The sequence below is a fragment of the Lingula anatina genome, chromosome 2, assembly GCF_051362555.1.
Source record: "Lingula anatina isolate TDL-2025a chromosome 2, LinAna3.0, whole genome shotgun sequence".
Classification (NCBI taxonomy): domain Eukaryota; kingdom Metazoa; phylum Brachiopoda; class Lingulata; order Lingulida; family Lingulidae; genus Lingula; species Lingula anatina.
Genome location: NC_141768.1, coordinates 30,190,296 through 30,216,150, shown reverse-complemented (window position 1 = coordinate 30,216,150; position 25,855 = coordinate 30,190,296). Strand labels below are relative to the sequence as shown.

At 33.4% G+C, this 25,855-nt stretch overlaps 1 long non-coding RNA gene across 1 annotated transcript; it reads left to right on the top strand.

The window, feature by feature from the left end:
* The first annotated feature begins 757 nt into the window (after positions 1-757).
* LOC147763552 (uncharacterized) lies at positions 758-9,853 on the top strand. Its single transcript, XR_015333160.1, has 3 exons — positions 758-988; positions 8,097-8,267; positions 9,431-9,853. It is a non-coding gene; the product is annotated as an uncharacterized LOC147763552 (long non-coding RNA).
* The last annotated feature ends 16,002 nt before the right edge of the window (positions 9,854-25,855 follow it).

The following is a 25,855-nucleotide window of genomic DNA, read 5'->3' as shown; positions in this document are numbered from 1 at the left end:
ATGTTAGTGACCAGGTAAAATTAAAAACTACCGGTTTTGTTCGTTCCTTATAAAGGGCCGGGGCAATAAGTAGCCCGTCTCTGTATATTGACAGGAGCGTGCGTGAAAACTGTTGTTTTCAATTAAACTACACAATTAAAACTGACAAATTAAAACTGAAAACAATTTTATGCAATGCGTTAACAATCTTTCGAGCTTAAATATGCGATATATTTTTAGTAGTATAAAATTAAGTATAAAAACTCCAGATTTCAATTACGTGTGAATAGGAATAAGTCGGGCTGGTCTAATCAAAGACTTGAAATTCTTGGTTTAATTTAATGAAGTTGTTTTTAAAGCCCCCTGCCCACTTTTTTCCCGTCAACACAGGAAGGGACAGGCTTCTATTTCTTCTTCTCCTTCTTCTTCTTTTTTTTTGTGGGAGCGCAAACTGGTCGAAATTTAACACTTTTTGAGACCTTTCCTGCCATCCGTAATCACAACGCATGGATTTGTGCTAGTCGTCGCAATGAGGCCGAGACCGCAGCACAGGCAGCCTGAGCAGTGGCTTGTTTAGGGGGGTCTCAGGGGGGTCCTGCCCCCCCCCCTTCAGTTTCTGGATATTAAACCACACCAATACTCCTCTCTTGACCAGCTTAATCATAGTTCTAGACCGTAGCAAATGGCACTGTTCGCCCTCTAAAATACCAAAAATTATCGGTACCCTTCAGCGGGCCCCGAACCCTACGTCAAAGGGGATGGAGGAGGGGGCGAGGGTCAGTTTCGCATCTGAGGCCTGTCATCCGCCCCTGAGTAAACTGTTACCATTCGTGCATGATAACTGGTTATTCACTGGTACATGGAAGTATTGGCAAGTGCGACCGCCCATCACATAACCCCAGCAGTCGAGTTAAAACTGGCGGCGAATGAAAATGTGTTCGAATTTTACATTCTTTCCTCCCATTCCTAACCTGGCATGGTTGATCAACTTTATTCAGGTGTAGATAAGGTGAGCTGAAAACCTGGTTTTTTAATTTCTTTTTCAGACAGCTCTCAGTCAAATTTATACTTCCGGGGCCGTGGCTCTCTTCGACGTATTTCCTCTTCGACAGCTTTACAGGGGCGGATCCAGGGTTATTTGAAGGTGGTGGTGGTGGTGGGGGGGGGGGGGGGGGGGGGGGGGGGGGGGGGGGGGGGGGTCCGCGGATGCGAAATCAACACCCACCCCCTTTTACATGGCGTGGGGTTCTACCGGTGAAGGGCCCTAAAACTTTTGGTATTTTTAGAGGGCGAACGGTGCCATTTGGTATTTGGTACGATTTAGCACCATAAATCAGCTAGTCAATATTCTAAATCCAAGAGGGGAATATTAGTGTGATTTTTTTCAGACCCCCCCCTCCAAATCCGCCACTGCTTTTACTAACACTACCCGCTGATCTTTTAGCTCTAACACCCATTTTAACCACAAAACATACAGATTATCCAACACTACCAGAGCGGATGAATGTTAGTGCTATAGGTTTTGCTTCGTTGGTGTTAAATAACTGTGTGGTGCGTTGGCTAATCCGTGGGTTTTGTGGTTAATATAGGCGTTAGTACTAAAGATTTGCAGCTAGTGTCAGTAAACGCCTGATCCGTTTATAAGGCCTGGAAGTCCCAAACAAAATTTTATTGAAACTGCTGCCATAAATGATAACTTGATAAGTCAACTTACATTTCTTGATCCTCTTCCCAAAGCAATTTCGTTGATGTATAATTAAAAAAAGCTTCAAATTTTCTTATTCATCTTGGTCTTTAGATAATCTAAGAGATCAAATATCTATCCAGGTATCAGGACGCCCCCCCCCGGACAATCCCCCTGTAATGAATATAATAATGAAAATGAAAATGCCATATTGAGAAAAATTATAAATGCCTGCTTTTAATAAAACTCTATCTCCAGGTGATGGGTAAGCAGATAACCTCACTCTACAGGTATCTCTTTGATGAAATTACTGGAAGTTTTAATTGTTTTACCACTGCCCCATGACAGAAATAAACAAGCTCCGAAATTTATCATCTTTTTTTCTAATTTCATTTTTGCCCCCCATCCACGGCCTTCTCCACATCCCTTCCCTTCCCCACGGCCTTTTCCACTTCCCTGCCCCTCCCCACGGCCTTTTCCACTTCGCTGCCCCTCCCCACGCCCTTCTCCACGTCCCTGCCCCTCCACACGGCCTTCTCCACATCCCTGCCCCTCCCCACGACCTTCTCCACGTCCCTGCCCCTCCCAGCGGCCTTCTCCACATCCCTGCCCCTCCCCACGGCCTTCTCCACATTCCTGCCCCTCCCCACGGCCTTCTCCACGTCCCTGCCCCTCCCCACGGCCTTCTCCACATTCCTGCCCCTCCCCACGGCCTTCTCCACGTCCCTGCCCCTCCCCACGGCCTTCTCCACGTCTCTACCCCTCCCCGCGGCCTTCCCCACGGATTTACACCTCCCTGCAGCCTTCTCCACGCCCCCCCCCCCCCCCCCACGGCCTTCTCCACGTGAGGTACATAGTTGTAATTCATGTGCCATTTCTACACTAGGCGAGTACAGCTGTGTAACATGAATGGAGAAAGTCCGGCTATTGCCTGCTGGATTTTTTTTGTATTACCGCCAAATTCTATAAAAATTTCTTAATTTTCTGAAGCAGATGTTTTTTGGTTTTGTTTGCTTTTTAATTTAGGAAAATGCAACGATTGGCTAGAGAGCCGATTGTTCTCGTCTGCTGAACGTTATTGATATTTGATGGCCTTGTTATAAGCTCTCCAGGCTCCACCCTTAGTTTAGAAATGACCTAGAACATTGAGGGCCACATTCCGTCTTCCTTTTCTTATCTAACCAAATTAAATCAAGACAATATCAAATTGAGAGGTAGAATGGGGTTTAATAATTCTGCCAAACTGCCGTACACTAGTCCTTGGAGGGTGTCAACTACCAGAGTATAGAACTCAAACAAGACAGATAGGGCCTACATATAGGCCTACCGTTTTCAAAAAACTTCCTTCCTTTTAAATAATGAACAATGCTTATAAAATCAAATTCTTTTCAACCAATATATCATCAATTTATATTTGAATGCGCCTGATGTGCCCCGATTCTCCTCCGATATAGTGTGTTAGTTGTGACAGATATGTTGATTGCGTTTTCACTGCGGGTCTTTTTTTTTTCATCAACAGACTTGTTCTTTCGGATCGGAATACTATTTTCAAGCATTTCGCACGTTATGGAATATATCTAACTACGTAACAAAATGCCATCTTCTCCCATTCAATCGCCACTGGCACCTTGCCTTACATATTCAAAGATTCAGTGAAGATTTTTCGGGATTGGAAAGCGCGGAATACATTTAGTTTTGCAAGTTAACACAATCGAAAAGGAGTGCATTTTAGTTTATTGGGTAAGTATAAAGACTTACCCAATAGACATTCATTTGGGCTTGTTGTATACATGTCGACTCTCCCGGATAATCTGGGAGTCTCCCGGATACAGAACGAATCTACCCGTCACCCGTACATGTAACCAAATCTCCCGGATAAAAGCGACTTTTACAAATTTTCACCACTGTCAGCTAACGCCCTGTCGATTTATTTTCAGAATAGTTGGGTGATCTCTTGAAAACTTCTCTTCTAATTGTTTGAGATAGGGGTCCCCCCCCCCCCCCGACTTTTACAAATATTCACCACTGTCAGCTAACGCCCTGTCGATTTATTTTCAGAATAGTTGGGTGATCTCTTGAAAACTTCTCTTCTAATTGTTTGAGATAGGGGTCCCCCCCCCCCCCCCCCACTGAGCACAACCCCCCCCCCCCCCCCCCCCCCCCCCCCTTATTGAGCAAAATTTTAGAATCTCCAGATTTTAGATTTCCAGAGGTGGGCATCTCTGTTATTTGACACCTGGCAGGATCAGGTATACAATATATATGTGAGTAGAAAAGTAGAAAATTTCATGCCTAGAAAACTTTGATTATATCTGGTTTTCTTAGAATGTGTTTCCATAGTAACAAAGCTTCCATGGATACCCATCTGTTGCTGCATGATTGTCAAATATGGCCTTATGGGCCATTTTAAAATTTTTGAATGAAATTTAAGACATTTTGTAAAAACTGCTGCAATGTAAAACTTATAACACTGTTTTATCTCCCCACAAGGTTGTTCGTAACTGCAAAAAAAAAAAGTTTAAAGTATTAAAAAAAATTAAAATGAAAAGCTGAAAATATAGCCAAAATGTCATGAGCATAACACTGTTTAGCTGCAATTGATTCAAACTTTTTAAAGGTCACATTATTTAAAAACTGTACATGGCATTTGTTCAACTTATTGCTTGTAGTTAAACAAGTTATCCACTAGATCTAACCCTCCCCCTCCCTCCCCCTCCCCCCCCCTCCCCCCCAATGATTTTTCCTGGGGTAAGGAGCAATTTTCTCCTACTCACTAACTGCTTGACCCATGGATTATGTTTATTCCGTTTTTAGTTTAAAATGACTGGCCAGTGAAATAGATCATCTACGGTCACACACATTGCCTAGTTTTCACACAAGAAAAAAGGGTTGTTCAGTATTGCAGCCCTGTGCCATGTATAATTATAGACCTTGCAAGCTGGCACTGGCTAGGTGCTAAGAAAATAATAATGACACTAGGTATGCACCAGATAGGTGACTTTTGATCTATTTTTTTTTTTGTTCAATATAACTGTTATATGATGATTCTAAAGAAAAATTGTGACAAAACCCGTGTCTTGTTATTGCAAATAGTAATGCAGTAGGTGAAAATGTGTAGTTTATTCAAAAATTTACTTGGACCTCAGTAAATCCAGTAGATTTTAGGAAACTGGTGGTCCAATTGGCCAGAAAACTGAAAAGTTTATGGCAAAGATTGTACTAATAAAGGAGCCTTTTTTCAAATTTAAAGACCAATATCAAATTTACCAAAATATAGCTTAGATAATTTTTTTCTATTGTGTTACACGTATAAGATTTTCGTAAATTTATACTTTTTAAACCATCAGTTAAATTTACGTTTTTGTGTCATCACAAGTGCCTTTGGGTGGCAGAGGGTTAATGCTGCCCTTCCATTATAGTCCTCATGTCAAATATATACGTATGTGAGGAGTGTAACTATGCTAAATGCAGGGATATTTTATCCCACTGGAAATGAAGCAGTGGGATTTTTGCCTATGAGTGGGATTTTTTTGGTAATCATGTTTTAATACATTTGATGGTCATCAATATTGTAATACTAGAGGTAAATTACATATTGATTTGGTGCTTTATTCTTTTTTTTTTATTCAATCTGATTTTTTTTCTCTTTAATAACAATAAAACCTGTAGTGATGTTTCAAACCACATCCATATCAGGAGGGCCTGTTTTATTGACAGAAACAACAGTTTAATTCTCATGCACTGTCTCTTAAAAGCAAAGTCAGTTTACTTATGATTACAAGTGGAAAATCACCCTCTGCTTTTTTGCCTCCATTTTTTTAGACAACTAACAAAATCAAAGTAATCCCTTCCTTCTATTTTTATTCTCATGAGTGCATCAATTTTCTCTGGATTGAGTCTATTTCTTAGTGCAGTTGTAATTAATTTTTTTCCAATCCGCTGTGTGCACTGGATGTGCCAGTGCCAAAGAGGCTAACATTATGAGATTTGGAAATTGATCCTTATGATCAGTAGCTATCAATTCCCAGAGTTTTGCAGTTGAATGCCTTGGGTAACACTGAGTAAGAAGATCATTTTTTTACAATTCTCCATTCTTTCTTCACCTCTTGAGCATCAATAAGGGTCTTGGACACAGATTCCTTTGAATTCATTGTGTGCATTTTCTCCCCAAAGTGAGATGTCAGCATTTCCATGGATTCATCCCCCCAACACTGCAGCTCATCCTGACTGAGTAGAGAAATGGGCTTCATCCCCAAAACACAGAAAGAGGACATCAGCTCCTGGTCAGGGAATCTGGGAATAATACAATACAGAACTAAATTCTAAGATGCACACAAAGTAAAAACTTCTTTTTAATAAAAAGAAAAATTAAATTATTGATTTAAAAATAATTATAAATAATAATATTTGGCTATAATTGAAAAAGTCATTAAATTTGTTATAAATCAAAGCGAGTACTTAAAAAGGAATGAATAATTTAAGAAAACTCATAATCTTTAATGGCACAACTTGTAATGTATTGGGGAAATCAATTAATATCATATGGGTTTAAAATCAAAATATTAATTAAGATTATCAAGCATAGCTTGGATGGAATCCCTTTTAATAGCCTCAGTCTTGTACTTTGAGTGTGCAACCACATGGTTCACTTTGAAAGTAGCTCCAATAAGGTGCTCCTCTTATTGTTTGCTGAAGGTCTAGATGCACAGATCCATCTTTAATGACCTTCAAGTCCATTTTGCAGCTATCCACAACTGGCTGGAAGTCATGTTTAATTTGCATAAATTAATAACAGAAAACTATTTTTGTCAACCTAAAACTGAAAGCTGTACTTCTTGTTTGTTTCAGTATGTTATAGCAAAAACTTAAAACTTTTGAAAAGTACCGTAAGTTAAATCATTAGCACTGAATTTAATAAGTGACATAGTTATCATAAATAAACTTAAAGAGCCTGACTTTTACCTTTACAGTTCCTATGTCAATGACTTTCATTTGGAAAAATAAACTCAGCTGATGATCAATTGTTTGTACCAATTTTCAGAAACTACACAGACCTAAGCTGTCATATTATAGTGAGGGATTACAATCAGCAACTCCTTTCATCTTTGGGAGTATGGGGTTAATCGGTGCATTTTCATGGGAGAAGCAATCATTAGATACCGAAACTGAAAACTCTCTCTAATTCTGGAACCGTAAAAGCTAGAGACCTTTTGTTTTTAGCATTTTTTGTAGAACTTGTCAAATGTAATACTGGAGGTGGTGTCCTTTTTTTTTTTTTGTTTTCGACGTGGTTTTTTCATTGCACTATATAAAAAAATACAATGTTTCAATATTCAGTGGTGAAAATGAAATGTGAATTATTCCAAAATTAGCAGAGCTATGCCCATAGTTACTATTGAACTAAGGACGTCATATACTGGTAATCTAACTGTGACCTTAAAATTGACCTTTGACCTACTTTTCATTATGAACTGCACTTTGCAATTTTTCCAATCTTCATGTCTCCAAAACTGGCAAAGATACACCCATAATTAATACCTTTTGTGTTACACGTGACTGGCCTTATTTTTCGAGCGTGGTACATTATTGGAGCGCAATATTCTGCGTGAAACGTGATTCAGGAACTTCTTTGTTCCGCGTTATTAATTGGTATGAATTCATCAACGTGATTCGTAAAAATGTTTAATTAGCATTAGAGGAATTTGTTCTAGATAGTCCCAAACTTTGTATCATGATTGTAGGGCGATCATTCACTGTAGATAAATTCAACAAACTCTTCAAACAAGGCAGGTAGAAAAGTGGAAATGTGAGTAGTTTGTTACTTTCCTGTTCTATTCGTATATCATCGCCTTAGTCTCTGTCACGGGAATCCTGACCAATAAGAATGGCTGAATATCTCTAAACAGACGATTCATGTCATTCAACATACGAAATTAATTATTCTGGGAATGTTTTGAATTCTTTGCATTCCTGCAAGTATAGCAATTTTCTATCTTGATGAATGGTGATAGCTTTCAAATCCTCGTGATTGGCGATTGACCTGAATATATCTTCGTGATTGGTGATTAACCTGTTTTAATTCTTCGTGATTGGTGATTAAGGGGGAGTATTTCTTACCCTCATTGAATTTGAATATGATGTCATATACTGCCAATCTAACTGTGATCCTGAAATTGACCTTTGACCTAATTTTCACCATGAACTGAGCTTTGCAAATTTTCTATCCCTTATATCTCAAGAACTGGCGATATTTTCACTTTTTTCCAAACTTGCTGTTCTTTTTCCAGATGAGCCTTTCCATTAGACACAATCAACTTTTAAATCCAACTTAATCAAAATTATTAATGTTTAGCTATTTTAGTCTGATAAATATATCACTTTTTAAAATTGAATTTCCATTTTTTTTAAAATACATTGTACATTTCTCTTCCAGGTGACCTTTTCCATACAGCGTGGGGGCTTTTTTGGTGAACTGATACTTCCTGTCTGGTCATGGCCAATTCCTATAGAAAAAACAGGCAGCAAAAGACAGCAGCAAGAGCAATGGATTGTGTCATCCATGTCTACAATAGGTGGTAGGCAAGCTTTGGGACATTGTCAAAAGGTGTGCTAAACCCCAATTCCAAAAACAAATTGTAAGGAGGAATCTGCATCTGGTATTGGTAGTAAGGAGAAGTCTTGAATGGGTATATATTGTTTTCCAGAAGACAATTATGGGTAATTTGTCACCTCTTACACAAACAAACTCAAATCATAACATTTGATGTTTAATATGAAGCTAATTAGATGTTGTGAAATTGAAAAAAAATGTTTTTGATAATTCTCAGTCTTCTCATACAAATTGTCAATAAGCTACACTTCTATTGCACACAGTCAGCTGATAAGCTTATCACAGATTTTTATTATTGTAAAGTATCATTTGTCCAAATTCCACAAATAATGGACAAGATTTGTCAAAATTATTAACGTTTAACTATTTTATACCTTGGAATTTGGCAGTCTTTTCACTAAAAATTATAGTTTTCTCAAATATATTGTCCAAAAAAAAAAAAAAATCTTTTTCATTGAACCCAGTCAACTGATGAGCTTATCGCAGATTTTTATTGATCTAAGGAATTATTTGTACAAATTTCACAAATATTGGACTAGATTTGTGAAAATATTAACGTTTAACTTTTTTAATCCATGGAATTTGCCGGTCTTTTTAATGTAATTTTTAGTTTTCTCCAAATTATATGCTCTGAAAAAATCTTTTCCATGAGACACAATCAAGTGATGAGCTTATCACAGATTTTTATTGCTGTTATGCATCATCTGTCCAAATTTCACAAATATTGGGCAAGATTTGTGAAAATTATTAACGTTTAACTATTTTAAGCCATGGAATTTGGCAGTCTTTTCAACGTAATTTTCAATTTTCTCCAATTCATATGCTCTGAAAAATGTTTTTCATGAGACACAGTCAAGTGATGAGCTTATCACTGATTTTTATTGCTGTTATGCATGACTTGTACGAATTTCACAAACATTGGACGAAATTTGTTAAAATTATTAACGTTTAACTATTTAAAGCCATGGAATTTGGAAGTCTTATTAATGTAATTTTCAGTTTTCTCAAATTTATATGTACCGAAAATATCCTTTTATTAGACAGTCAACTGTTAAGGTTAACTTTATAAAAATTCTTAATGTTTAACTATTTCAGTGTGTGAAATTTGTCAATTTTTAAATTTTTCACTTTTTTCAAAAATATTGTTCTTTTTCCAGGTGACCTTTTCCATACAGCATGGTGGCTTTTTTGGTGAACTGATTCTTCCTGTCTAGTCATGGCTAATTCCTATAGAAAAAAACAGGCAGCAAAAGACAACAGCAAGAGCAATGCTATGTCTCATGATGGTATGTGGGAAGCTTTAGGACATTGTCAAATGGTGTGCTAAACTCCGATTCCAGCAACCGATTGTAAGGAGGAATCTGCATCTGGTATTTGGTAGTAAGGAGAAGTCTTGAATGGGTATATATTGTTTTCCACGGGACAATTATGGGTAATTTGTCACCTCTTACACAAACAAACTCAAATCATAACATTTGATGTTAAATAAGAGCCTAATTAGATGTTGTGAAATTGAGAAAAAAAATGTTTTTGATAATTCTCACTCTTTTCATACAAATTGTTAATAAGCTACACTTCTATTACACACAGTCAGCTGATAAGCTTAGAACAGATTTTTATTGCTTTTAAGCATCAATTGTACAAATTTCACAAATATTGGACTGGGTTTGTCAAAATCATCAATATTTTACTATTTTATGCCATGGAATTTGCAGGTCTTTTCAATGTAATTTTCAGTTTTCTCCAAATTATATGCTCTAAAAAAATCTTTTCCATGAGACACAGTCAGCTGATAAGCTTATCACAGATTTTTCTTGCTGTTATGCATCATCTGTCCCAATTTCACAAATATTGGACATGATTTGTGAAAATTATTAATGTTTAACTATGTTATAGCACCGCATTTGGCAGTCTTTTCAATGTCATTTTCAGTTTTCTCACATTTATTTGCTCTAAAAAATGTTTTTCATGAGACACAGTCAACTGATGAGCTTATCACAGATTTTTATTGCTGTTATGCATGACTTGTACAAATTTCACAAACATTGGACGAAATTTGTGAAAATTATTAATGTTTAACTATTTTAAGCCATGGAATTTGGAAGTCTTATTAATGTAATTTTCAGTTTTCTCAAATTTATATGTACCGAAAATATCCTTTTATTAGACAGTCAAATGTTAAGGTTAACTTTATAAAAATTCTTAATGTTTAACTATTTCAGTGTGTGAAATTTTTCACTTTTTTCAAAAATATTGTTCTTTTTCCAGGTGACCTTTTCCATACAGCATGGTGGCTTTTTTGGTGAACTGATTCTTCCTGTCTAGTCATGGCTAATTCCTATAGAAAAAAACAGGCAGCAAAAGACAACAGCAAGAGCACTGCTATGTCTCATGATGGTATGTGGGAAGCTTTAGGACATTGTCAAATGGTGTGCTAAACTCCGATTCCAGCAACCGATTGTAAGGAGGAATCTGCATCTGGTATTTGGTAGTAAGGAGAAGTCTTGAATGGGTATATATTGTTTTCCACGGGACAATTATGAGTAATTTGTCACCTCTTACCCAAACAAACTCAAATCATAACATTTGATGTTAAATAAGAGCCTAATTAGATGTTGTGAAATTGAGAAAAAAATGTTTTTGATAATTCTCACTCTTTTCATACAAATTGTTAATAAGCTACACTTCTATTACACACAGTCAGCTGATAAGCTTAGAACAGATTTTTATTGCTTTTAAGCATCATTTGTACAAATTTCACAAATATCGGACTGGGTTTTTCAAAATCATCAATATTTAATATTTAATAATTTATTGAGCACAAAGAAATGGTTTACATTTACAGGCTCTCTAACTAATACAAACATTATAAGAATAATTTAAGTAATAAACTATGCTCATCCACGCAGGGATACACGCTTTTTAATTGCACTGTTAACAAATTTACATATGGCAATCACACTCTGCGCAGAGAGTGGATTGAGTAAAATAGATAGTTTATTGGCTGTTGGACCCTGCAAATTCACCTCTGGTATGGAAGCGAACAGTATTTCTATATTTAACTATTTTATGCCATGGAATTTGCAGGTCTTTTCAATGTAATTTTCAGTTTTCTCCAAATTATATGCTCTTAAAAAAATCTTTTCCATGAAACACAGTCAGCTGATAAGCTTATCACAGATTTTTATTGCTGCTATGCATCATCTGTCCCAATTTCACAAATATTGGACATGATTTGTGAAAATTATTAACGTTTAACTATGTTATGGCACCGCATTTGGCAGTCTTTTCAATGTCATTTTCAGTTTTCTCACATTTATTTGCTCTAAAAAATGTTTTTCATGAGACACAGTCAACTGATGACCTTATCACAGATTTTTATTGTTGTTATGCATCATCTATCCAAATTTCACAAATATTAGACAAGATTTGTGAAAATTATTAACGTTTAACTATTTTAAGCCATGGAATTTGGCAGTCGTTTCAGTGTTATTTTCAGTTTTCTCAAATTTATTGTCCAAAAAAATTCTTTTCCATGAGACACATTCAACTGATGAGCTTATGACAGATTTTTATTGTTGTCATGCATCATCTTTCCAAATTTCACAAATATTAGACAAAATTTGTGAAAATTATTAACGTTTAACTATTTTAAGCCATGGAATTTGGAAGTCTTATTAATGTAATTTTCAGTTTTCTCAAATTTATATGTACTGAAAATATCCTTTTATTAGACAGTCAACTGTTAAGGTTAACTTTATAAAAATTCTTAATGTTTAACTATTTCAGTCTGTGAAATTTGTCAATTTTTAAATTTTTTACTTTTTTCAAAAATATTGTTCTTTTTCCAGGTGACCTTTTCCATACAGCATGGTGGCTTTTTTGGTGAACTGTTTCTTCCTGTCTAGTCATGGCTAATTCCTATAGAAAAAAACAGGCAGCAAAAGACAACAGCAAGAGCAATGCTATGTCTCATGATGGTATGTGGGAAGCTTTAGGACATTGTCAAATGGTGTGCTAAACTCCAATTCCAGCAACCGATTGTAAGGAGGAATCTGCATCTGGTATTTGGTAGTAAGGAGAAGTCTTGAATGGGTATATATTGTTTTCCACGGGACAATTATGGGTAATTTGTCACCTCTTACACAAACAAACTCAAATCATAACATTTGATGTTAAATAAGAGCCTAATTAGATGTTGTGAAATTGAGAAAAAAAATGTTTTTGATAATTCTCACTCTTTTCATACAAATTGTTAATAAGCTACACTTCTATTACACACAGTCAGCTGATAAGCTTAGAACAGATTTTTATTGATTTTAAGCATCATTTATACAAATTTCACAAATATTGGACTGGGTTTGTCAAAATCATCAATATTTAACTATTTTATGCCATGGAATTTGCAGGTCTTTTCAATGTAATTTTCAGTTTTCTCCAAATTATATGCTCTAAAAAAATCTTTTCCATGAGACACAGTCAGCTGATAAGCTTATCACAGATTTTTATTGCTGTTATGCATCATCTGTCCCAATTTCACAAATATTGGACATGATTTGTGAAAATTATTAACGTTTAACTATGTTATGGCACCGCATTTGGCAGTCTTTTCAATGTCATTTTCAGTTTTCTCACATTTATTTGCTCTAAAAAATGTTTTTCATGAGACACAGTCAACTGATGACCTTATCACAGATTTTTATTGTTGTTATGCATCATCTATCCAAATTTCACAAATATTAGACAAGATTTGTGAAAATTATTAACGTTTAACTATTTTAAGCCATGGAATTCGGCAGTCGTTTCAGTGTTACTTTCAGTTTTCTCAAATTTATATGCTCTGAAAAATGTTTGTCATGAGACGCAGTCAACTGATGAGCTTATCACAGATTTTTGTTATTGTTATGCATCATCTATCAAAATTTCACAAATATTGGACAAGATTTGTGAAAATTTTTAACATTTAACTATTTCAAGCCATTGAATTTGGCAGTCTTTTCAATGTCATTTTCAGTATTTCTCAAATTTATATGTTCTGAAAATATCCTTTTTATTAGACATAGTCAACTGTTTAGGTTAAGTTTCTTAAAATTATTGTTCAACTATTTTAGTGTGGGAAATTTGTCAATTTTTAGAATTTAATTTTCACTTTTATCAAACATATTGTTCTTTTTCCAGGTGACCTTTTCCATACAGCGTGATGGCTTTTTTGGTGAACTGATTCTTCCTGTCTGGTCAGGGCTAATTCCTATAGAAAAAACAGACAGCAAAAGACAACAGCAAGAGCAATGCTATGTCTCATCCATGTGTACAATAGATGGTATATGGCAAGCTTTAGGACATTGTCAAATGGTGTGCTAAACCCTATTCCAGAAACCGATTGTAAGGAGGAATCTGCATCTGGTATTGGTAGTAAGGAGATGTCTTAAATGGGTATATATTCTTTTCCAGAGGACAATTATGGGTAATTTGTCACCTCTTACACAAACAAACTCAAATCATAATATTTGATGTTTAATGTGAGTCTAATTAGATGTTGTGAAATTGAAAAAAAAATATTGTAGATAATTCTCACTCTTCGCATACAAAATGTCAAACAACTACAATTCTATCACACACTGTCAACTGTTAAGCTTATCACAGATTTTTGTTATTGTTAAGTATCATCTCTCCAAATTTCACAAATATTGAACAAGTTTTGTGAAAATTATTAACGTTTAACTATTTTAAGGCACTGCATTTTGCAGTCTTCTCAGTGTCATTTTCAATTTTCTCAAATTTATTGTCCAAAAAATCTTTTAAATGAGACACAGTCAACTGATGAGCTTATCACAGATTTGTATTGTTGTTATGCATCATCTATCCAAATTTCAGAAATATTAGACAAGATTTGTGAAAATTTTTAACATTTAACTATTTTAAGCCATGGAATTTGGCAGTCTTTTCAATGTCATTTTCAGTTTTCTCACATTTATATGCTCTGAAAAATGTTTTTCATGAGACACAGTCAACTGATGAGCTTATCACAGATTTTTATTGTTGTTATGCATCATCTATCTAAATTTCACAAATCTTGAACAAGATTTGTGAAAATTATTAACGTTTAACTATTTTAAGGCACCGCATTTTGCAGTCTTTTCAATGTCATTTTCTGTTTTCTCGATTTTATTGTCCAAAAAAATCTTTTTTATGAGACACAGTCAATTGATGAGCTTATCACAGATTTGTATTGTTGTTATGCATCATCTATCCAAATTTCAGAAATATTAGACAAGATTTGTGAAAATTATTAACGTTTAACTATTTTAAGCCATGAAATTTGGCAGTCGTTTCAATGTCATTTTCAGTTTATCACATTTATATGCTCTGAAAATTCTTTTTCATGAGACACAGTCAACTGATGAGCTTATCACAGATTTCTATTGTTGTTATGCATCATCTGTCCAAATTCCACAAACATTAGACAAGATTTGTGAAAATTATTAATGTTTAACTATTTGAAGCCATGGAATTTTGCAGTCTTTGCAATGTCATTTTCAGTTTTTTCACATTTATATGCTCTGAAAATTCTTTTCCATGAGACACATTCAACTGATGAGCTTATCACAGATTTTTATTGTTGTTATGCATCATCTTTCCAAATTTCACAAATATTAGACAAAATTTGTGAAAAAAATTAACGTTTAACTATTTTAAGCCATGGAATTTGGCAGTCGTTTCAGTGTTATTGTCAGTTTTCTCAAATTTATTGTCCAAAAAAATCTTTTTCACAAGACACAGTCAACTGATGAGCTTATCACAGATTTTTATTGTTGTTATGCATCATCTATCCAAATTTCACAAATATTAGACAAGATTTGTGAAAATTTTTAACATTTAACTATTTTAAGCCATGGAATTTGGCAGTCTTTTCAATGTCATTTTCAGTTTTCTCACATTTATATGCTCTGAAAAATGTTTTTCATGAGACACAGTCAACTGATGAGCTTATCACAGATTTTTATTATTGTTATGCATCATCTGTCTAAATTTTACAAATCTTGAACAAGATTTGTGAAAATTTTTAACGTTTAACTATTTTAAGGCACCGCATTTTGCAGTCTTTTCAATGTCATTTTCTGTTTTCTCAATTTTATTGTCCAAAAAAATGTTTTTTATGATACACAGTCAACTGATGAGCTTATCACAGATTTGTATTGTTGTTATGCATCATCTATCCAAATTTCAGAAATATTAGACAAGATGTGTGAAAATTATTAACATTTAACTATTTTAAGCCATGGAATTTGGCAGTCGTTTCAGTGTTATTTTCAGTTTTCTCAAATTTATTGTCTAAAAAAAATCTTTTTCATGAGACACAGTCAACTGATGAGCTTATCACAGATATGTATTGTTGTTATGCATCATCTCTCCAAATTCCACAAACATTAGACAAGATTTGTGAAAATTATTAATGTTTAACTATTTGAAGCCATGGAATTTTGCAGTCTTTGTAATGTCATTTTAAGTTTTTTCACATTTATATGCTCTGAAAATTCTTTTCCATGAGACACATTCAACTGATGAGCTTATGACAGATTTTTATTGTTGTTATGCATCATCTCTCCAAATTCCACAAACATTAGACAAGATTTGTGAAAATTATTAATGTTTAACTATTTGAAGCCATGGAATTTTGCAGTCTTTGTAATGTCATTTTAAGTTTTTTCACATTTATATGCTCTGAAAATTCTTTTCCATGAGACACATTCAACTGATGAGCTTATTACAGATTTTTATTGTTGTTCTGCATCATCTTTCCAAATTTTACAAATATTAGACAAAATTTGTGAAAATTTTTAACATTAAACTATTTTAAGGCACCGCATTTGGCAGTCTTTTCAATGTCATTTTCAGTATTTCTCAAATTTATATGTTCTGAAAATATCCTTTTTATTAGACATAGTCAACTGTTTAGGTTAAGTTTCTCAAAATTATTGTTCAACTATTTTAGTGTGGGAAATTTGTCAATTTTTAGAATTTAATTTTCACTTTTATCAAACATATTGTTCTTTTTCCAGGTGACCTTTTCCATACAGCGTTTTTCATGGCTTTTTTGGTGAACTGATTCTTCCTGTCTGGTCAGGGTTAATTCCTATAGAAAAAACAGACAGCAAAAGACAACAGCAAGAGCAATGTTATGTCTCATCCATGTGTACAATAGATGGTATATGGCAAGCTTTAGGACATTGTCAAATGGTGTGCTAAACCCTATTCCAGAAACCAATTGTAAGGAGGAATCTGCATCTGGTATTGGTATAGTAAGGAGATGTCTTAAATGGGTATATATTCTTTTCCAGAGGACAATTAAGGGTAATTTGTCACCTCTTACACAAACAAACTCAAATCATAATATTTGATGTTTAATGTGAGTCTAACCCAGCGGGCAAATCAACATTGAATCAATGTTGAATCAACGTTGATGGTCAACATTGAAACTATGTTGATATGACGTTGACTATGAAAGTTGACTCAACTTTGAACCATCAAGGTTGAATCAACCTTGAGGTATCAATGTTGAATCAACGTTGACAGTCAATGTTGAAACTATGTTGATATGACGTTGACTATGAAAGTTGAATCAACGTTGAACCATCAAGGTTGAATCAACCTTGAGGTATCAAAGTTGAATCAAAGTTGATGGTCAACATTGAAACTTTGTTGATATGACGTTGACTATGAAAGTTGAATCAACGTTGAACCATCAAGGTTGAATCAACCTTGAACCATCAAGGTTGAAACAACCGTGAGGTATCAATGTTGAATCAACATTGATACCTCAATGTTGAATCAATGTTGAAATAAAGTTGAATTTGAAAATTGAATTAACGTTGATATATCAATTAGGCTATCAGGATATTTGATTGAAATTTGGTTGATGGCTGAAGGTGTTCTCCAAGATATCAAGCATTTCTTGAAATAAAAAGACTCAGATCTGAAAAGGGGGGGGGGGAAATTAGGAAAATTACCTACAAAAAAGGTAATTTCGGAAGAAAAGGGGGGGGGGGGGGTCCAGACCCCGGGACCGGCCCCTGTATCCACCTATGGGTCGTCAGATTCTTTTCAAACTTTCCAGTTTGATGCTCAGTGTCACGGACCAAAACAGCCCGAACATAAAAAAACACAAACAACAACTAACTTAACTATGAATATAATATATTACAAACAATGGACATACACTACATAAACTAACTACATGTAATACTATCATGTTGCATAAACTTTAACATTTGTCAAATACAGTTAAATTCTAACAGATTCGTAGACAGTTAAGTTTTGAAGACGCAATGTCACAGTTTTACGAGTCCTTTTCTGTTAAACGTTCCTCCTGATAGTGTGGGGTTTTGAAGACGCAATGACACCGTTTTCCATGTCCTTATCTGTTGAACGATCCTCCTGATAGTGCTGGGTTTTGAAGACGCAATGTCACCGTTTTCCATGTCCTTATCTGTTGAACGATCCTCCTGATAGTGTGGCCTCACAAAGTACTGTTAATAAAGTACAGTTTTTGTACTGTAAAAGTGTTACACACTGTCCACACTCACGTGTTGCATCAGTTCATGTTATCCGGAGTCTCGCACTTAATAACAGTCCCGCACTTCATTTACATTATACAAGTATGCTGGCACATACGGTAATTACTCATAAAAATTAAACAACAAATTAGCTTTACTAAAATAATTATAACGTCACATCAGGTAGTTAAGATAATTTTAAGAATACAAAAACAAAGGGTCACCAGTCTAGTTTTTTTCTCACAGCTAACTTAAATTTCCAGAAAAACAGGCATTTTTGGCTTTTTCAAGCTTTTTCTTCAACCTTTAGTAAAATTTTGTCAATTTGCCACAAAGTAAGGCTGGTGACCCTGTTTTTTTCTTTTTCTTAAAGATATATCCCGTGGAAAGTTTTTTAAAAAACTGACGATCGCTTTTTTCACAAAATTAATTTTAATGAAAAAGGGGTAAAACAAGCATTTTATGAGGGGTAATTACCCCTATGCATACCTCTCTAGTGAGATAATCATTTAAAACTATTATCAAGGTTATGATTAAAGGGATAATAACTCTTCATAAGAGATCTATATTTCATAGTAAAGACATTGTGAATAACTCATAGAAATATATTCTGTTTTACCACAAAAACGGCAGTTATAGCTATTATTCTGATATCTGAGCTTGTCTTTAGACAACGTGACCTCCATTGATGACTATACTCTGTTAAAATCACTTAAGAGATTTTAACAAAAAACTAAACTTTTTAGAAAAAAAACAGGGACTAACTTTGAATGTAAAAATGGATTCATTAACCATTGGTAAGTATGAGAAAATTGTTGTTTACTCCAGGAAAATTCATTTTTTGGCCGAAACGAAGAGTTATTATCACTTTAAGGTTATAAAGTTAAGGTTGGCCCACTGTTGAGATCCAGTTGATATGTCAACATTGACAAAGGGTTTACAAACACAGGTTGATTCAATGTTGAAATCCTGTTGATCTATCAACATTGAAAACTGATTGACAAAGAAAGGTAAAATCAATGTTGAGACCCTGTTGATCTATCTACATTGACAATTGGTTGACAAGAAAAGGTTGATTCAACGTTGAAATCCTGTTGATCTATCAACATTGAAAATTGATTTACAGAGAAAGGTAAAATCAATGTTGAGACCCTGTTGATCTATCAACATTGACAATTGGTTGACAAGAAAAGGTTGATTCAATGTTGAAATCCTGTTGATCTATCAACATTGAAAATTGATTGACAAAGAAAGGTTAAATCAATGTTGAGACCCTGTTGATCTATCAACATTGACAATTGGTTGACAAGAAAAGGTTGATTCAATGTTGAGATCTTGTTGATCTATCAATATTGATGGATCAACATCATCTCAACCTATCCTCAATGTTGAATCAACGTTGAGTGCCCGCTGGGAATTAGATGTTGTGAAATTGAAAAAAAATATTGTAGATAATTCTCACTCTTGGCATACAAAATGTCAAACAACTACAATTCTATCACACACTGTCAACTGTTAAGCTTATCACAGATTTTTGTTATTGTTAAGCATCATATCTCCAAATTTCACAAATATTGAACAAGTTTTGTGAAAATTATTAACGTTTAACTATTATAAGGCTACGCATTTTGCAGTCTTCTCAGTGTCATTTTCAATTTTCTCAAATTTATTGTCCAAAAAAATCTTTTAAATGAGACACAGTCAACTGATGAGCTTATCACAGATTTGTATTGTTGTTATGCATCATCTATCCAAATTTCACAAATATTAAACAAGATTTATGAAAATTATTAATGTTTAACTATTTGAAGCCATGGAATTTTGCAGTCTTTTCAATGTCATTTTCAGTTTTCTCACATTTATATGCTCTGAAAAATGTTTTTCATGAGACACAGTCAACTGATGAGCTTATGACAGATTTTAATTGTTGTTATGCATCATCTCTCCAAATTTCACAAATATTAAACAAGATTTGTGAAACTTATTAATGTTTAACTATTTGAAGCCATGGAATTTTGCAGACTTTTCAATGTCATTTTCAGTTTTCTCACATTTATATGCTCTGAAAAATCTTTTTCACGAGACAGTCAACTGATGAGCTTATCAGAGATTTTTATTGTTGTTATGCATCATCTATCCAAATTTCACAAATATTAGACAAGATTTGTGAAAATTTTTAACATTTAACTATTTTAAGCCATGGAATTTGGCAGTCTTTTCAATGTCATTTTCAGTTTTCTCACATTTATATGCTCTGAAAAATGTTTTTCATGAGACACAGTCAACTGATGAGCTTATCAAAGATTTCTATTGTTGTTATGCATCATCTGTCCAAATTTCACAAATATTAAACAAGATTTGTGAAAATTATTAATGTTTAACTATTTTAAGCCATGGAATTTGGCAGTCTTTTCAATGTCATTTTCAGTTTTCTCACATTTATATGCTCTGAAAAATGTTTTTCATGAGACGCAGTCAACTGATGAGCTTATCACAGATTTTTATTATTGTTATGCATCATCTCTCCAAATTTCACAAATATTAAACAAGATTTGTGAAACTTATTAATGTTTAACTATTTGAAGCCATGGAATTTTGCAGTCTTTTCAATGTCATTTTCAGTTTTCTCACATTTATATGCTCTGAAAAATGTTTTTCATGAGACACAGTCAACTGATGAGCTTATGACAAATTTTAATTGTTGTTATGCATCATCTTTCCAAATTTGACAAATATTAGACAAAATTTGTGAAAATAATTAACGTTTAACTATTTTAAGCCATGGAATTTGGCAGTCGTTTCAGTGTTATTGTCAGTTTTCTCAAATTTATTGTCCAAAGAAATCTTTTTCACGAGACACAGTCAACTGATGAGCTTATCACAGATTTTTATTGTTGTTATGCATCATCTATCCAAATTTCACAAATATTAGACAAGATTTGTGAAAATTTTTAACATTTAACTATTTTAAGCCATGGAATTTTGCAGTCTTTTCAATGTCATTTTCAGTTTTCTCACATTTATATGCTCTGAAAAATGTTTTTCATGAGACACAGTCAACTGATGAGCTTATGACAGATTTTAATTGTTGTTATGCATCATCTTTCCAAATTTCACAAATATTAGACAAAATTTGTGAAAATAATTAACGTTTAACTATTTTAAGCCATGGAATTTGGCAGTCGTTTCAGTGTTATTGTCAGTTTTCTCAAATTTATTGTCTAAAAAAATCTTTTTCACGAGACACAGTCAACTGATGAGCTTATCACAGATTTTTATTGTTGTTATGCATCATCTATCCAAATTTCACAAATATTAGACAAGATTTGTGAAAATTTTTAACATTTAACTATTTTAAGCCATGGAATTTGGCAGTCTTTTCAATGTCATTTTCAGTTTTCTCACATTTATATGCTCTGAAAAATGTTTTTCATGAGACACAGTCAACTGATGAGCTTATCAAAGATTTCTATTGTTGTTATGCATCATCTGTCCAAATTTCACAAATATTGGACAAGATTTGTGAAAATTTTTAACATTTAACTATTTTAAGGCACCGCATTTGGCAGTCTTTTCAATGTCATTTTCAGTATTTCTCAAATTTATATGTTCTGAAAATGTCCTTTTTATTAGACATAGTCAACTGTTTAGGTTAAGTTTATCAAAATTATTGTTCAACTATTTTAATGTGGGAAATTTGTCAATTTTTAGAATTTAATTTTCACTTTTATCAAACATATTGTTCTTTTTCTAGGTGACCTTTTCCATACAGCATGATGGCTTTTTTGGTGAACTGATTCTTCCTGTCTGGTCAGGGCTAATTCCTATAGGAAAAACAGACAGCAAAAGACAACAGCAAGAGCAATGCTATGTCTCATCCATGTGTACAATAGATGGTATATGGCAAGCTTTAGGACATTGTCAAATGGTGTGCTAAACCCTATTCCAGAAACCGATTGTAAGGAGGAATCTGCATCTGGTATTGGTAGTAAGGAGATGTCTTAAATGGGTATATATTCTTTTCCAGAGGACAATTATGGGTAATTTGTCACCTCTTACACAAACAAACTCAAATCATAATATTTGATGTTTAATGTGAGTCTAATAAGATGTTGTGAAATTGAAAAAAAAATATTGTAGATAATTCTCACTCTTCGCATACAAAATGTCAAACAACTACAATTCTATCAAACACTGTCAACTGTTAAGCTTATCACAGATTTTTGTTATTGCTAAGCATCATCTCTCCAAATTTCACAAATATTGAACAAGTTTTGTGAATATTATTAACATTTAACTATTTTAAAACACCGCATTTTGCAGTCTTCTCAGTGTCATTTTCAATTTTCTCAAATCTATTGTCAAAAAAAATCTTTAAAATGAGACACAGTCAACTGTTATGCATCATCTATCCAAATTTCACAAATATTAGACAAGATTTGTGAAAATTATTAACGTTTAACTATTTTAAGCCATGGAATTTTGCAGCCTTTGCAATGTCATTTTCAGTTTTCTCACATTTATATGCTCTGAAAATTCTTTTCCATGAGACACATTCAACTGATGAGCTTATCACAGATTTTTATTGTTGTCATGCATCATCTTTCCAAATTTCACAAATATTAGACAAAATTTGTGAAAATAATTAACGTTTAACTATTTTAAGCCATGGAATTTGGCAGTCGTTTCAGTGTTATTGTCAGTTTTCTCAAATTTATTGTCCAAAAAAATCTTTTTCACGAGACACAGTCAACTGATGAGCTTATCACAGATTTTTATTGTTGTTATGCATCATCTATCCAAATTTCACAAATATTAGACAAGATTTGTGAAAATTTTTAACATTTAACTATTTTAAGCCATGGAATTTTGCAGTCTTTTCAATGTCATTTTCAGTTTTCTCACATTTATATGCTCTGAAAAATGTTTTTCATGAGACACAGTCAACTGATGAGCTTATGACAGATTTTAATTGTTGTTATGCATCATCTTTCCAAATTTCACAAATATTAGACAAAATTTGTGAAAATAATTAACGTTTAACTATTTTAAGCCATGGAATTTGGCAGTCGTTTCAGTGTTATTGTCAGTTTTCTCAAATTTATTGTCCAAAAAAATCTTTTTCACGAGACACAGTCAACTGATGAGCTTATCACAGATTTTTATTGTTGTTATGCATCATCTATCCAAATTTCACAAATATTAGACAAGATTTGTGAAAATTTTTAACATTTAACTATTTTAAGCCATGGAATTTGGCAGTCTTTTCAATGTCATTTTCAGTTTTCTCACATTTATATGCTCTGAAAAATGTTTTTCATGAGACACAGTCAACTGATGAGCTTATCAAAGATTTCTATTGTTGTTATGCATCATCTGTCCAAATTTCACAAATATTGGACAAGATTTGTGAAAATTTTTAACATTTAACTATTTTAAGGCACCGCATTTGGCAGTCTTTTCAATGTCATTTTCAGTATTTCTCAAATTTATATGTTCTGAAAATGTCCTTTTTATTAGACATAGTCAACTGTTTAGGTTAAGTTTATCAAAATTATTGTTCAACTATTTTAATGTGGGAAATTTGTCAATTTTTAGAATTTAATTTTCACTTTTATCAAACATATTGTTCTTTTTCTAGGTGACCTTTTCCATACAGCATGATGGCTTTTTTGGTGAACTGATTCTTCCTGTCTGGTCAGGGCTAATTCCTATAGGAAAAACAGACAGCAAAAGACAACAGCAAGAGCAATGCTATGTCTCATCCATGTGTACAATAGATGGTATATGGCAAGCTTTAGGACATTGTCAAATGGTGTGCTAAACCCTATTCCAGAAACCGATTGTAAGGAGGAATCTGCATCTGGTATTGGTAGTAAGGAGATGTCTTAAATGGGTATATATTCTTTTCCAGAGGACAATTATGGGTAATTTGTCACCTCTTACACAAACAAACTCAAATCATAATATTTGATGTTTAATGTGAGTCTAATAAGATGTTGTGAAATTGAAAAAAAAATATTGTAGATAATTCTCACTCTTCGCATACAAAATGTCAAACAACTACAATTCTATCAAACACTGTCAACTGTTAAGCTTATCACAGATTTTTGTTATTGCTAAGCATCATCTCTCCAAATTTCACAAATATTGAACAAGTTTTGTGAATATTATTAACATTTAACTATTTTAAAACACCGCATTTTGCAGTCTTCTCAGTGTCATTTTCAATTTTCTCAAATTTATTGTCAAAAAAAATCTTTAAAATGAGACACAGTCAACTGTTATGCATCATCTATCCAAATTTCACAAATATTAGACAAGATTTGTGAAAATTATTAACGTTTAACTATTTTAAGCCATGGAATTTTGCAGCCTTTGCAATGTCATTTTCAGTTTTCTCACATTTATATGCTCTGAAAATTCTTTTCCATGAGACACATTCAACTGATGAGCTTATCACAGATTTTTATTGTTGTCATGCATCATCTTTCCAAATTTCACAAATATTAGACAAAATTTGTGAAAATAATTAACGTTTAACTATTTTAAGCCATGGAATTTGGCAGTCGTTTCAGTGTTATTGTCAGTTTTCTCAAATTTATTGTCCAAAAAAATCTTTTTCACGAGACACAGTCAACTGATGAGCTTATCACAGATTTTTATTGTTGTTACGCATCATCTATCCAAATTTCACAAATATTAGACAAGATTTGTGAAAATTTTTAACATTTAACTATTTTAAGCCATGGAATTTGGCAGTCTTTTCAATGTCATTTTCAGTTTTCTCACATTTATATGCTCTGAAAAATGTTTTTCATGAGACACAGTCAACTGATGAGCTTATCAAAGATTTCTATTGTTGTTATGCATCATCTGTCCAAATTTCACAAATATTGGACAAGATTTGTGATAATTTTTAACATTTAACTATTTTAAGGCACCGCATTTGGCAGTCTTTTCAATGTCATTTTCAGTATTTCTCAAATTTATATGTTCTGAAAATGTCCTTTTTATTAGACATAGTCAACTGTTTAGGTTAAGTTTATCAAAATTATTGTTCAACTATTTTAATGTGGGAAATTTGTCAATTTTTAGAATTTAATTTTCACTTTTATCAAACATATTGTTCTTTTTCTAGGTGACCTTTTCCATACAGCATGATGGCTTTTTTGGTGAACTGATTCTTCCTGTCTGGTCACGGCTAATTCCTATAGGAAAAACAGACAGCAAAAGACAACAGCAAGAGCAATGCTATGTCTCATCCATGTGTACAATAGATGGTATATGGCAAGCTTTAGGACATTGTCAAATGGTGTGCTAAACCCTATTCCAGAAACCGATTGTAAGGAGGAATCTGCATCTGGTATTGGTAGTAAGGAGATGTCTTAAATGGGTATATATTCTTTTCCAGAGGACAATTATGGGTAATTTGTCACCTCTTACACAAACAAACTCAAATCATAATATTTGATGTTTAATGTGAGTCTAATTAGATGTTGTGAAATTGAAAAAAAAATATTGTAGATAATTCTCACTCTTCGCATACAAAATGTCAAACAACTACAATTCTATCACACACTGTCAACTGTTAAGCTTATCACAGATTTTTGTTATTGTTAAGCATCATCTCTCCAAATTTCACAAATATTGAACAAGTTTTGTGAAAATTATTAACGTTTAACTATTTTAAGGCACTGCATTTTGCAGTCTTCTCAGTGTCATTTTTGAATTTTCTCAAATTTATTGTCCAAAAAAATCTTTTAAATGAGACACAGTCAACTGATGAGCTTATCACAGATTTTTATTGTTGTTATGCATCATCTATCCAAATTTCACAAATATTAGACAAGATTTGTGAAAATTTTTAACATTTAACTATTTTAAGCCATGGAATTTGGCAGTCTTTTCAATGTCATTTTCAGTTTTCTCACATTTATATGCTCTGAAAAATGTTTTTCATGAGACACAGTCAACTGATGAGCTTATCACAGATTTTAATTATTGTTATGCATCATCTGTCTAAAT